Here is a 16,504-nt window from a genome sequence, read left to right on the forward strand (position 1 = left end):
ACAGAAAAAGAATGGAAATATTTCAACATAAATACCAAAAGGGCAAAGTTTGGATGATGAGACAAAATACCCCTTTGAATTTCTGTTTCTAGAATAATGGTAAGCCCATTAATAGCATTTAAGAATGGAGTAGCAATAGGAGATTTTTCATTCCTCTTCTGTCTTTTTTCTCCCTATATTGTATTTTGTTTTTTTTTCATAACTTCCTCCTGAAATCAAACATCTTTTCCCATATGGTAAATATTAGGTTTGACTTTGGGATTCACAGTGGACACAGTAGAATGTGATCAAAAAGAAGACAGGAAGGTGTCAGATGAGAACTTCACGGGCATTATATGGTTTCCCAGCTCATTTCTGCACTCCTAAGACCACCATGAGAAGCAGGTGTTTTCTAGTTCAACCCCTAAATTGAGACATGCATATAGAAGAAATCTCTATCTTGCCCCTCTTACTGAAGCAACTGATAAAAATGTTGATCTAAAATACGGTATCAGATTTTCAAGTAGAAACAGAATAAAAAAGATATTTAAAAGAATTATGTCCTTAAGCTCACAGATTTCAGGGCCAAGCTCATAAAATTTATGGTTCAATAATCATAATTGGAAATAAAAAATCTGACAGGAGAATCACTGTTACTATTACTATAGTATAAACTGCATGAAAATATAATCAGAAGAAAAAATAGAACATGTAGCTTGGCAACACTATTCAGGACCAAATACCAGGTCTAGCAAGGTTGCTTTAGTTTTAAATACTAGGCCAGATATATTGAAGTAATGTCAAATAAGTTAAAAAAAACTTTAGGAGACTCAATTTTTTCATCATCAATAATATTTATTCTATAAAACATCATGGAATTTGATAGAATAATACATGTAAGCTCTACTGTAGTCACTGTCACAATGATTTTTGTTTAAACTTCATGTGAGTACTTTCTGTGATAACAAGAACATTTTATGTCTATATTTTCCAACATATGGCTATGACCCAGGTTAATTGTGCTTGCTACATCTCAAGCTGTATATTGTCTTTGGGAAAGATACCACCGAGAGTATCAATTTTTTACAAGATTTCAAATATAATATCTAGCACTAAATGAAAAATAAACAGACAAAAAATAATCAAGGTGCTGGGCCCCAGTGGTTTAGGCCTGTAATGCTAGCTACTCAGGAGGCTGAGATCTGAGGATTGTGGCTCAAAGCCAGCCCAGGCAAAAAAGTCTGTAAGACTCTTATTTTCATTTAACTACCAGAAAACTGGAAGTAGCACAGTGGCTCAAGTGGTAGAGCTCTCATCTTGAGCTGAAGAGTGCAAGGACAGCACCCAGACCCAGAGTTCAAGATCCATGAGTGACAAAAAAAATCAAGATATACCTGGATCAATACCAAAAACAAAATTTAAAATCAAGCATCCAAAATATGATTAAACACATATTGACACTCCCTTTTGACATCCCTTCAATTCACTGGGAGTTCTGCTTATCTTTTTCTTCAGTAGGTCTCTGCCATTGAACTTCTCTATCTTTGTTCATGGAATTATTCTTCGAGAGCATTAAGAAAAATGTCCTCATTCAGCTGTTACAGGTATGAGTTTCAAATCCCAGTAATATCACAAATTCCCCCCCAAAAATAAACAAGCAAAAATCTATGTTGTTTTTCAAGAAAATATTGAACAAAGAGTAGAACTTTTGAAAATTTTTATGGAATTTAAAAGCCAAAAACACAACTGAAATTGATAAATGATGAATAGATTTAAAATTAAATAAGAAAAAAAACCCACTTTAAAGTACAAGCAGGTTAGACAAAATACATATAAAATATAGGATTGATAGGATGGAATTATAAGATTGATGAAGATGAAAAGGATGGAAAGATTAAAAAATACTGATTAATATACATCAAAAATGAATTCAGAAGGCCAGTAAAGTTGCTCAAGCCTGTAATTTTAGCCACCAGGGAGCCAGAGATCAGGGGATTTTTGTTTCAGCCCAGACTAGGATAAAAGAAGTACAAGAGACTCAATCTCAACCAATGGATGAATGCAGTAACACCTGTTATCACAGGTAAGGGAGAAGAAAAAGGCCAGATAGAGTTGTGCAGTACTGCGTGGGGAACACAAAAGTAAAAATTGCAGCTCAGGCTGACTCTAGGTACAAAAGTAAGAAGACAGTCATTGCAAAAAGGGGATATGGCTCCAGGTGTGGAGCACCTGCCTAGCAAGCGTGAGGATCATATTTCAAGGCCCTGTACCAACAAGTAGAAAAGAAAAGAAAAGAAATAATGAGTTCAATCATGAAACAAACAGAGAGAACAGTACTGAAGAACTCTTTGGTTGGAAATTTATGAGACTTTTCATAGACTCGTGTAAGATACCAAGCACAAATTCAAGAGGTGCTATGAATCCTAACCAAGACCAATACAAAGAACTGTACATCTTAACACATAGTAATAATAAAAGACAAAAATACAAACAGTCATAGAGGCCTTGATAAAACTGATTTTCTTAGAAATACTAAAACAATGACTACTGTCAGTTTAGAATTATATTCAATAAGATATTCTGAAAGCTTAAAACCAATAGAAAATATTATAGACTAATGATTTTAGATTAAGGGATGATGGGCAGACATAAAGCACACATAGGAAAAAATGGTCAAAAGATTTATTCAGGAAATAGGAAAATAATTTGGTTTTGGTTTGTCATTTGTTTTTTCTCTGAAGTGGGAGAAAATGAGGAAGAGAGTGATACTGGTCAAAAATGAATTCACTCATTACTTGACTTACATAACTATAACCTCTCTGTACATCACCTTTACAATAAAACTAACTAAATAAATAAAAACAAGAAGTAAACAACTGGGCTCCAATGGCTCGTATTTGTAATCTTAGCTATTCAAGAGGCTGATACCTGGTTGTTTGAAGTGGGCTTAGGCAGAAAATTCTGTGAGGCTCCATTTCCAATAAACTAGCATAAAGCCAAGCTAGAGACAAGGCTCAAGTAGTAGAGTACCAAGTGAAAGGAAAGGAAAGAGGAAAGGAAGAAGGGAGGAAGGGAGAAAGAGAAGAAAGGAGGGAGGGAAGAGGAAGGAAAGGAAAGAAGGAAGGATAGGAGGAAGGGAGAAAGAGAGGAGGGAAAGAAAGAAAAATAATGTATGTAATATGTTTCTTAGATGATTGTTACATATTTGCAATGATAGCTCAAAATAGTAGGATGAATTTTAAAATAACATGCATTACAAGGTTATTGAATGTATTAACTTCTGTCATGATAAGCAAACTCCAGAGAAAATAAACATGTAAAAAGAAAAATCTGGGGTTGGCTCAGGTTGGAGCATCCAGTCTATAAGCCATTGACTTTTGGACTTGGGGTGAGGGCAGACATTGGCTATAAAAAACACACTCACCTACTTCACTACCAGGATTCAGAGAAGAGCACGATTATACTACCAGCTTCCTACAATCCCATTCAGCAGCCACACCTCAATGGCCTACAGATTATCACAGGAAGTTCTTCTTGATAGCTCTATCCTTAGACATATTAGCATGCCACCCTGAGGATCAAACCTTTGAACAAATAGGGCATACCTCAAATCACAGCTTTTAGTTTGTTGTATGGACTATCAATCTAGATTGATACTAGATAAATCCAAACACAGCTGTTAATCTCTAGGTGATAATTAGTAAAACATTAGTAAAAGGAAGTTGTGAGTAAAAAGAAATGAAATTTAGTACAAGTAAGAAAGAAGGAAAACAAATAATCAGGGAAGACAAAATCAAAGCTGAGCTTGAAGAATTATACTCAAATATAGTCAGTAAGTTAAATAAGTGCAAATGGATTAAGTACATCAACAAAAAGGCAAAATTTGAACTGGAAAATATATTGTTTGCCATTCAATATGAAGATATCATCTTAAATACAAAGTTTGAGGGTAAAAATGGGAAAATTTAAGATTCCAATCTTAACTGGAAGTCTGATTTTGATTGACTAAGAGATGAAGTAAGAATCATTATAATGGTAAAGAAAAAAATTCATTCAGAGAAATAACAGATCAATGTATGCAAAAATGATAATTTTCAATATTTTAAGAATTACTCAGACCATTGCACTTTGTTAGGCTGGTGGAATACAATTTGAGACATACCATCACAGCCTGGCTTTTTCCTTGCTTTTTGTAGACATAGTCTAATACATTTTCTGCCCAGACTAGAGTTGAGCTAAAATCCTACTCAGATTCCTGAGTAGGTAGGATTATAGGTATGAATCACAAATACTTATTAAGAGAATGTACCCATTGACTATATAAATTATAGTGTACCCGCTTCCTAGGACCAGTGGGACTCGAACCCACAATTGGTGAAAGGAGTCACCAGCACTCAGTCAAACTGGCTGGAAGCCTTTTATTAGCCACATGAGTGAGCCCTCATCTCGCAGAGCTGGAGAACAGCCCTGTTTGCTTTTCCTGGGGACTTTTTAAACATCATGAAGGTGATGTTTACCAAAGCGAGCAAGCAAGGGTACAGAAGCAGAACATAGGCTTGAGCTGCAAGAGCATATGCAAACATAATTTTGACTTCACATAATTGATACTATCAACGCTATTGGCATTTTTACAAAAAGTCAAAACATATCCTTGGCTTACAGAAGTCAAAGCATCACCTTGGGAAGGGGTAGAATATTTTAAATCTCAAAACATTAGAAACTTTTTTCCATAGTTGGGGGTGCACTGAAATTTTCTTTACAGAAATTATTTTTATCTTTACCAAGGGGTTATGCCCTTTATCAGTAATTTTGCTCTGCTTTCTGATTTCCAATTTTGTTCTTATAGTTGTCCCTCTTTTATAAGGGAAAGGGGGCCAAGGGGAGAAATAAGTCTCCTGCAGCAGCAGGGACTGAGGTTAGACAATAGAAGGAACTTTCTGCCAGTGAATAGTAACTCAGATACCTTGATTTTTGGTGGGGGTCATCACATAAATCAATAGCAAAAGATGAACTAGAAAATCCCTATTGTGAAGTACAGCTCTCAGAATATCTCATATTTGTACACAGTATATCTCAAAATATATCATAGTTCAAAAATGAATTTACTATGAATATTAGAAAATATTTGAATTGAGTGAAAATAATATTACAAATTAGAAAGTTGTAAAATGCAACATAAGCTAATAGAAAATGAGATGCAAAACTTAAGGGCATTAAAGCATTAAAACCAAAGTATTAAAAACATAATAGAAGGTATTAATTCAAAAAATGAAAACATTAGATTATAATAAAGATAAACTCTCCTAAGGATTTGTAAATCCAGAGGTAACCCCATCTGACTACATGCAGGACTCTATACTGTTAGAGAATCCATTTTCACCAAACTTGTTTGAGAAGGAACATAGTTCTTGAATAACTTTGTTTTGGTTTTTTGTTACATATTAACAAACAGATAAAATTTATATGGAAATGTAGCAAGCCTATCTTATTCAAGGATTAATTAAACAAGTTTGTGATCGACAAAGGTCCAAAAAGTAGTAATTTTTTTTTTAAATCAAGAGAAGCTTCATAAACAAAAAATCAGTTAGAGTTGAGTTATTGGCTGTGTTTAAGTTGTTTTGTGATATGCTGAATGATTTCCTGTCCTTAATTTTGGGAAAATCTGCTTCCTAAAAAGCAAATATAAAATGTTTCAAGCAGTAAGACTGGAATAGCAGATTACTACTTTTCTTTCCTACTTCTAAAACCGAACCCAAAAAACTGAGCATGGTAGTACACACCTAAAATCCCTGCTATTGGGAGGTAGAGCCAGGAGAATTATGATTCTAGGCCAACCTGTTCAAGAATTAGGTAGACATTATCTCCAAAATAAGCAAGATCTGCCTTCAGATCTTGGAGGCAGAGGTTTCCAGGCTGGCTTGGGCAATATTCATACAAGACTCTATCTGAAAAGGCAAACTAAAGCAAAGGGTCTGGGAAGCATAGCATTGCTTGCCTGCCAAGACCAAAGCTCTGAGTTCAGTCCCAGTACTGCAAAGGAAGGAAGAATAAAAAGGAAAGAAGAAACATGGAATAAAGGAAAGAAAAGCAAGGAAAGAAGAAGAAGAGGAAAAAAGTAAGGGATAAAGGATGGATACAGTGTGTGCAGCTTAGTGGTATAGGCTTTTGCTTAGTATTAACAATTTTCTGGGTACAATTTTCTGCATAAAGGCAAACAAGGTATTTCTTATTTTATGCATAAAATATTAAGTTGAGAAAGAAAAACAATTGAATATAATAGGCAAAATATTCATAGTTCTTAGCAGGATATAAAATGTAGCTGATTTTATTTTTATTTTACTGTATTTATTCATCCTTATTTATTTGAGATAGTGTTTCGTTGTATAGCTTAAGTATCTTCAAGCTCAGGACCTTCCTGCCTCTTCCTCCCATGTTCTGTGATTACAGGCATGTATCACAATTTCTAGCTAGAGCAAAACCAAACCAAACAACAATAACCACAAAAACCCTTCACCTCAAAAATTAAAACACAATATAAAATTTTTGAAAAGGTAAAATACATGAAGAGAAGGTAGTAAAATGGGGAACACATATCTCAAGATGTCAAATATTATCATCTAGTGGGAGAAAGGTAAGACCAACAGAAGATATCTCTTCTTGTCTCTGAAAGTTAAAAATTTAAAGACAATACAAAATTCTAGTAGGGTTAAAATGCAACTATACCTCTTGTATCCTGCTTACTGAAGATCAGTTTGGGCCAAAAGTTCTCATGAAAGGAATTGAAAGATACTGTCCCCCCAAAACATTCAATATCTAGGAGTTGTGGTACACACTTAGAGTTCCAGCTATAAGTAGGTAGCCAGAATACACTAGTCCAAGCCAGCTTGGAGTACTAGCAATATAGCATGACACAGCTTCTAATAACCAAAACAAAAACAAATAAATTTGATATGCATGTTTATAAGCATCCTGGCTCATTCTAGTCTAAATTGTACACTACCCAAATGTTGAGCATCAGGAATCCAAATATCACTAATACAATAAGGAAAAACTAAGAATGGCAGAACATAGATTCTTTTTATCAGCTGTTTACTGAGAATATCTCCTAGGAAAGGAAAAGAGGAAAAGCAGGCTTAAGCAAAGGGAGACCTCAGAGTATGATGCAAATATGATCAAGTTCTGCCAGCCCACATGGGGCTCTGGAGCAGAGACTGGCAATTAGTGCAACCCCAGCGGCTCCTTAATTGCATGGGGGATGCTCCAGGAAAGAGCATGTCCTTAAGTTGCTGCCACCTGACTTAGTCATTGACTAAGGAGTTCCAAAAATAGCGTGATGTTGAACTGGAGGCTGGCAGTGAACCACATTCCTGGCATCAGGCAGAGTGTTTTCTGGAAGAGATATTTAAGCAACAGCACATCTGCAGGATTTTCAGCCTGTAAGGTTGAAATTATATAAATTTCAAAACTACTCTGTGATATGTCATGATGATGGTTATCTTTGGAAAACAGAAAAACATTAGTGGTTAAAAAGAGCCCAACAGTGGTTTTCTGCTGGGCTGGTAACAGTCCAGTTTTTACTCTAAGTACCACTCCCATACGACTGTGCTTGGAATAGTCCACCAGGAATCACTCAATGATTTGTATATTTTTATAGGTATGTGATTTAATTTAAAGAAGAATGATTTTAGTATTTCAGGAAGGCGGGGATTATTATCAGATGTTTTTATGTGTTTAGAAAAATCTGAGATAAATGATAGATGACATAGACGATAGACAGATAATAGATAGATGATAAATGATAGGCAAATAGGTGTTAATAAATCATGGCATGTCAAAAGCAGTTTCTAATGAACTACAGTGAGAGACAAGTATGTTCATGATTATACTACCTGGATACATGCTATTAAAGTGCCAGTTTAGAAGTTTAATGAACCAATTCTGCCCAATAATTTACTTAATTTAATTGTCAGTGCAAATACAATTCTCCTCTTACCCATGGAGGAAATATTCCAAGAACCCCAGGCATATCTCAAACTAGTAGAACTGACTCCCTATAAATAGTATTTCCTGTACCTATATTCTTATGATAAAGTTCATTTAAAAATTATGCTCAGAAAGATAGTGATAACTACAAATAAGACAATTGTAATCACAATGCTGTAAGAAAAATGTTCTTACTCTCTCTTTCTCCTTTCTTTCATTCTCCGCATTTTGTAGTGACACATTTACCTTTCTTCTCTAACGAGACAGGAAATGGTACACTGTCTAGGTGTCATGATGAAATCAGGTAACCAAGGCAGACACCATGACATCATGTCAGGCTGTTATTATTCTGATGATAGTCACCATGATGATACTGATGTTTGACTGTTTGCTTGATATTGAGCTCAGCTTGTGGCAACCACAGGAAGGGTTAGCATGTAGGAGGCAGTGAAGTGTAGAAACAACCTGGGAATTCAGCTCTTGCTGTTTTATGAAGTATTCATTTTTCTTTAAACAAAACTATTTTTTCTTCCTGTATTTTCTTTATTTCTAAAGATACTATATATAGTAACTCGCTAAATAAATACTACTATAAGCAAATACTTGTTCAATTGAATACGATCCATCCAAATAGAAATATACCAAAATATATTTTTAAAAACTTCTTATATCTTAGGCACTATTCTAGCTTTTAGGAATAAAAAGGGTTATTAAAATTTGACTTTTTAGTACAGAAGAACGAAAAGTCTAGGAGAAAAATGGGCACTCAGAATTATCATAAAATATCCACTCTGTTCTAATTATAAAAGAGAGAGGATGTTGAAGCATGGAGAACAAAGAAATTTGTTTTAATAGGAACTAAAGACCTGCGACTAGATATCCCAAAGAAGTTTACTTAATATTCATCTAGCAGAATAAGGAAAGAACTTGCCTGGTAAGAGAAAAACATGGTGAAGGGCATAGCTGCTGAGGGCAAACCTTTAGTTCTTGGATGTTAGAAGATCATTAAGGGGCATGATAGCCTGGGTTATAGAGGAAGAGGGTAGAGAATGGTTAGTGTGTGTTATGTAGGAGTGTAGGCAGGCCCCAGCTGGGAAGTTCTGATTTGAGGCATAGGATAATGTGTTGAGATAGATGAGGGATATTTGAAACTTTGTATAAAATAATGCTTTGTGAATAGCAAGAAGGATATTAAAGCACAGATACCCAGATGTCCATAAGGCAAGGAAAACAGATACAAAGAGAGGAGGAGAAATGAATGTATAATGGTCCCTTTGTATGTTCCTCCCCCACTGTATTTGATGTCGGTGCTTGCATCTTGTATATACACTTCTCTAATTTGGGAAGGGGAGGGGAAAACACAAAATGCTTAACTAAGGATACAGGTTGACCCATTGTAACAATGAGATGTACAAAACACTACGTTGAAAACAAACTTTACAACTTGGGCTAGGAGTGGCAGAGAAGGGGGGAGCGGCAGTAGTTGTGGAGGTGGTGGGAGGGCAGGGATAGTAGGGGGAAAACAAAGGAGGAGGTAACAATGCTCAATAGGAAATGTACTCATTACCTTGCTAAGGTAATTGTAACCCCTCTGTACAGCTTTTTTACAATAAAAAGTACAAAAATTTTAAAAAAGAAAAGAAAGAAACATGCCAGAAGATTTAACGATCACACTCTTGAATGTACATCCACAGAAAATGTCAGTGGGAGAGTCCTGCACTCTTCACAATAGCCACAAACATTGAAATATTCTTAGGTAAACATCAACTATTGAATAAAGAAAACATGAAATTTCCATGCAGTGAACCATTTCAGCCACAAAGGAAGAAATCCTGTCACTTGTAACAATATTGATGGAAATGGAGATAATTATGTTATGTTAAATAATCCAAGCACAGAAAGACAAATGTCACATGACCTTACTTATATTTGGAATCAAAACCATTGATGTCATAGAAGTGAAGAGTTGAATGCAGGTTCCTTGACAGTTTCCAGAGATCGGGGAGAGGAAGGATGGAAACCTCTGAGTAAAGGCACAAAGTCACTACTAAATACTAGTAAGACCTTCAGATGTTTCATTACAGAGTCGGGCGAACATAAATAATAATTAACTATATTTCATAAAGCTAGAAGAAAGATTTTTGAAAATTTTCTTCTTATCATAGAGAAGTGATGTATTTGAGGACATATTTACTCAGATTTAAATATTACATGATAACACATATATTGTTTTATAAATTTAAAGTAAAATGAAATGAAAAGTAAAAAAGAGAGACAATTTAAAAAAAAACTCATTTTAAATTTTACCCAATAAATTAGTGTCAAAATGAAAAGAAAAGTTCTGGATGAACAAGGCATACTTACCATTGTACTAACCCAAAACCAAGGGTGGGAGCAACATCAAGAGAAGGGAATTTAGCAGGGTCAAATGCTGTAAAGTCATGGCAGGGAGGTGGGCAAAGAGACCCCTGGCCTTGGAAAGTAAGAGGTGATGGAGAAAGTCAGAATCATTAGTGAAGAATACTGTGTTACAAAAAGAAGTCTCTGCTATTAGCTCTCAAATCCTTGTACTCATAGCACATTTTCAGAAAAGAAAGAAATACCAGTTGACTTGAAAGGACCATGAAAAGAGAATTTTATTTTTGTTGTTGCTTACAAGAAACAGTTATACCAGTGGCGCATACCTAGATACTTAGGAGGCAGAGATCTAAGGATCAAGGTTTTAAGCCTGCCTGGGCAGCCACACCCATGAACTCTTATCTCTCATTAGTGAGAAAAAGCCAGAACTGAAATGTGGCTCAAGTGACACAATCAGGTTTGACTAGAAAGATAACCAAAAAGTAAGCACAAAGCCCTAAGTACTAGTACATACCTCAGTACTGGTACAAAATTTTTAAAAAAAGATATAGGTAAAAAGTAAGTAGACTCTGTCTTTAAAGAACAAAGATAAAGATCTTAAAGGAAATGGTCAGAGGGTCTAATAAGGAGTAAGTGTTCTCTTGCTTTTCTATGAAATAAGATGAAAGGAAGGGAGAATGAAGTAAATACATTGACAGATATAGATGCAGAGGGATTGCTCTAGTAAGTAAGATTGGCTAAATTTAGTTTAATGGAAACAAATCAGAAAAGGATTAACTAATTCCTTTTAGTTATGAGTCAGTACCTAATGTCAGTACCTACCCTATAGCAAAATTTGACTTACTGTCCCACTTGAAAAAAATGGCTTCAAATTTCCTTGTATTAGTTCAGTTTAACTTATTCCTTGTTCCACTTTTTAAATCCTTCCTTCTGTCTTTACCCTCTTCTTATTCTCAACACAAATATCATCATGATGTCAATGAGAGAGACTTGCACTCTTTACAACAGCCAAAAACATTTTAATATTCTTAGGTAGGCTATCAACTGTTGAATAAAGAAAATGTGAAATTTCCATTCAGTGAACCATTACAGCCACAAAAGGAAGAAATCCTGTCATTTGCAACAATATTGGAGCTGGAGATTTCTCATGTACAGACTCTCCCCCACGTCTTTCTGGGAGCTTTCTGGAAGAGAAAAGTCCTTCCACAGCCCCACCATCATTTCTATCCCTTAGTCCATCCTAGACTATTTACATAAGATTTTATGGATTGTTTCTTGAGTCAGACTTAATATATTAATGGTAATAAAAACAATAAATGCACTAATGAAAACAATAAAAATGCAACCATTACAACAGCCACATTTGATACAGAGACAAAGAGATGGTAAGTAAGCTAACTTGCACAAAATGTCCCAGGCATTAGGCAATGATAAAAGTATTCAAGCTAAGAACCTCTTATTCTAACAATGGATAAATAAATAAAAGTCCGTTTGTTCTGTGACCCTTTGGATTCCAGCAAGAATGGACTGACAGGATATTAGAAAATTGTTTTAGTATTTTAAGCTACTATTCCATGAGTAAATAATTGAGCTAACAGCTCAAGAAATTCAGCCCTGACTTTTCAAATGGTCTCCAGTGAGCTTGTGTTTTGATAATTTGAAACTAAATAACTCCTGACTAATTCCAATACAATAGAACTGTTTTCTAGACAAAGTAAGCTACGCGGGATGATTTCAAGCAAGACTATAGACTCCTTTACCTGCTTTATAAATCTTCACTGTGTTACACGGAATTTTAAATACTTTCAATATGGAGCAGTGGAAAAGTAGGAAAATGTAAGTGTGAATGAGTTTTATTATTGAAGTTTGTAAAGTTCAAGTGTACCAGGGAGATGCAAAGTTTTTACTCTGGTTTCATTTTACTGTGTTTAAAAAGGTTGGCTGCAATTTGATATTTGCAATACTTCAGAAACTCAAAAAAATGCTAACAATGAAATAGCAATGAAATCTATAAGGAAAATAGTTTGTAAATATTTCTGAGTAATCACTGGTTTTTAATTATAATATACAGAACTGTGTTTGAACTAGCATACTGTCTAAAGCAAATCTAGTCAGTATTTCATTTTCATTAATGTTATCTATCTATGAGTAGTTAGTAAGAGAATATGTTCTGTGTCGGTCAGCTATGAATTACTGAAACAACATATCTGAGATAAACAAACATAAAAAGAGGAAAGATTTATATAAGTTTATAGTTTATTTAGGCCCCATTGCTTGACAGTGAGATAGTATATTTGGTAGTTTGTCATCTCATGGTGGCCTAGATTCAAAAGAGAGAAATAGAAGATGCAAATATCCCAATATCCCTTTCAAGGCACACTTCAAATGACCTAACTTCATTCCACTAGGTTCCTCACCTGTAAGCTCCACCATTTCCCAGTAGTTCCCCAGGCCACTGATTAAGCCTTTAACACATGGGCCTATGGAGAAAACAGAGCCAAACTATAGCACTGCTGTATAGAAAGCTCCACACTATAACTAGCATTACCAAATAATAACAATAATAATAGTCAACATCTAATATTTAAGCCTACTTTGGTTTTTGTTTTTGTTTTTGGTACCAAGTTCTTGTATTTACTGAGCTGGTGTTCAACCACTTGAGCCATGTCTCTAGTTCTGTTTCTTCTGGTTAATTGAAGATGGAGAGATTCTTGTACTTTTCTATGTGGGATTGCTTTGAAGAGTGACTCTGGATCCAAGCATTCTGAGTAAACAGGATTACAGGCAGGAGTTGCCAATACCTTGATAGTTACCTTTTCTTCTATATTACTTGGATGCCGAAAGGCTCAGACAAATTTTCTTCAAGTTCTTTAAAGTGTCAAGAAAAATTGCTTTAAGAGAAATAACCATGATGCAAAACAGTTATTTTAAGCAGAGAGCTTGATCAAGCAATTTTTATTCTGCAACAAATATGAACAAAGGTGCCTTCTCATTAATCTGCTGTGCATACCAGCTCTATGGTAGACACACATGAAATCCAAGGTCAATTCAAATTGATGATCTTTAAATTGTATGTGCAATAGATTTATGCTAGAAGTTTAACACTCAAGATTTTTGCGCAATATCCTGTTTCTTTTCAACAGAAAGTTGTACACAGCAACCAGCTTTGAATCATTTTTGATTGTATTACAGCATTTCAGCTGTAACTTTCTGAAAAAGTAGGCATTGATTATTTCCTAGAAATGTTAGATTCATGAAAATTAGACAACTAAATGTAGAACTTCTACTTTTCCAGAAAATATCATTTTTATGTTCCTTTTACCTTGTGAGCCTCTCTAGTTCTCCTCACCTGTCTGTCACCACCCCAGCACCAAATTGCAGACTGATGTTTTGAGATAGTGAACAATGTACCACAGTTACATAATATGCAGACATATAAACAGATAGGAGTTGGAATTTTTCCTGACAAGAGTGAAAGCAGAAAAGGTTTCTTTTATTTGTTTTTAGTTTTTTTCGGTTCTAGGGTTTCAACAGAGAGTCTGCAGTAGGCTGACAAGTGTGAGCCTCACCCCCAACCCAATATCAAATGCTTAGTCATCCAAGTTACCAAGTCTTCCTACTCTAGTCCAGCATGACCTTTTTTTGGTTGTTCTGTAGGCATACTGGTCTTCAAATTTGTGTAGCTGATCAGGCTCTCTCTACTCTAGCATTTCCCACAGGCTTCTCTCTGCCTATTGCATCCTTACAGTATCTCCTGTCTCTGCTTTGCTGGCTGCCTTTTTCTCAACAGCATCCCTTCAAATTCTCATTAGTGGTATACTTCATTAAGTGGGTATGTCCAACATAGATAGAAAAAGTTGTCAGCATTCTATTCCCCTGTTAATTTTAGAATACTGTGTAGTGTCACTCACAAAATAATCACGTTTAGTTGAAATCTTTATTTTCTCTAATAGTATGTATACAAAAAAGGGCCATAGGCTAGGAGGCTTGCTCACTATTATGGGTTTACTAACTATCACTTAATATTTTCCTAAAGGCTGGTGCTCTACTACCACTTGAACCACATTTCCATTACTGGGTTTTAAATTTCTTTCTAATTTTTTATTTTAATTTTATTGTCAAGTGATGTACAAAGGGGTTACAGTTGTAAAGTATATTTCTTGTTAGACGTATTACACCCTCACTCATTTTTCTTCCTCTCTTCTTTCTTCCCTCCCTTCCTCCCTCCCCCCTCCTTCCTTTCCTTTCTTTCTTTCTTTCCTTCCTTCCTTTTTTTCTTTCCTTCTTTCTTTTTTTCTTCCTTCCATTGTTCTTTTTCTTCTTGTCTTCCTTTCTTTTTCTTCTTTCATGAAACTGCCTTATGGAATTTTAAAAAAAAGTAGAGTAATTCTGTTAAATGTCATAGTTAAGAAAAGTTTGAATGAAATAAACTTTAAATTGTTTCTGGCTTTGACTACCATTTCCCATAAAGAAATGACAAAACAAATGGAAAACATGCTATAAAACCCCATTGGCAATCACTGTGAAACACAATGGATAGCAATAGTAAATAAACATCTTATTTGATCTCATTCTGATGTTTCATTTTCATATTCATCAAAATGAATACAGAAAGGTTAAGTAAATGATTTATTTGGCCAAACACAAATCCCATATGACTATAAAGGACTTTAAATTTGTAGGAAATTTGGCCTCAGGGTATCTGAATACTTTGAATATTGCAGATAAATGCTTTTGTTAATTTTAAGCGCTCTTGTTAAATATCCAGTTTAAATGTTTTTGAATATTTATAGATTTTCAATTTTAATATTAAAATTATTTCTTTACTAAGATGATAAGAAATACAGGGTGAGTTTAATTATACATGAATTATTTAAAATTAGCTTTTATGTAAATAGAAGGAAGAGTTGAATATGAATGAAGGGAGTTGGTGTTTTGATGTTTACTTTGATTAGCAGAAAGTACCCTACAGGATATTTTCTTACTGTTAATGGCCACTTCTTTCTACAACTGTGATTTATTTTACTATAAGCTTGAACAGGTGTGGTCTATCTTTGCCAATGTCTTCCAGAAGTGCATACCTGCCCGAGGTTTCAGGTTTCAGATTTGTTTAGTGAGACCCTTGAATGGTATGCAATCCAAGAGCTTCTATCTGGTTACACAAACAGAATACTGACTTACTGTGAAAGCTATTGTCTGAAATTCAGGTTTGCCTTTTGAGGCAAAACTAAATTCACATAATTTGAGAGAGGTCAGTAAAAAAAAAAATTTGTCTTAAGGAAAAGGTCTTCTTTGGACAATGGCCATTAATGGTTATGCCTATGCAGGAACTAAGCTGATTTTCTTTTCTCAAAATAAATATCCAGGTTGGGGGAGGAGACTTTTACCAAGGACAAGGCATATTCTCAAAGTTTGAAATCATCATTATTAGAGCTAATAGTGAGAAATGTAGGAAGTCAGAAAGCTAAGTGTGATTTTCTTTTTGCTTGAAATACAATGTTTTGCCATGCATCCAATGAAAAATAAATACAAGTAGGGTAAAAAGGAAAAATGAAAATTTTCCATCTTCTAATTAAATATAGGTTTTTCACTTTAGGTCAAACACTACTGAAAATGCCTGACTTCATAAAAGAAGTTGTCTAATTGCCTTATTTCCTTTGAAAAATTCACAGTGCTGTGGGCACGCAGCTGTATGTGTGCTACTCTTAGTGGGACCAGTTCATATGTGGCTGCACACAAGAACTAATGAAAGATCACGTGGTCAAGATGGCAAAAATGTAATCACAGCAGATCGACTTGCTGACCTGGTCTGCTATAAATGGCTACACAAAATGAGGATAGGCAGATCAACACAGCTCAAGTTTTGAAGTGAAATTTTATCTTATTTCTGGCATGCTGAACACTAACCTGATCCTTATCTGTCTAAGAAAAAACATTCTTTAACTGGCCCGGCATAACTCCTTACGATTTCCACATACCTCTTGAAAATTATGAAAGACCCTTTGTATGAAAACCTGGGATAAACAGGATATTTAAAGCCTATGTGTGTGATCAGGTTCATCTGTAAATTTTACTTTGTTTTAGAAATCTTGGAAGAAAAAAAATATTTCATTGCTCTTTATGTCAGTAGGCCCACATGCACAGCTTTATTATGTATAACTAAAACTACTAGAGTATTACTAAT

This window comes from Dipodomys spectabilis, unplaced genomic scaffold (assembly GCF_019054845.1).
Source record: "Dipodomys spectabilis isolate Male_0828 unplaced genomic scaffold, ASM1905484v1 ptg000436l, whole genome shotgun sequence".
Classification (NCBI taxonomy): domain Eukaryota; kingdom Metazoa; phylum Chordata; class Mammalia; order Rodentia; family Heteromyidae; genus Dipodomys; species Dipodomys spectabilis.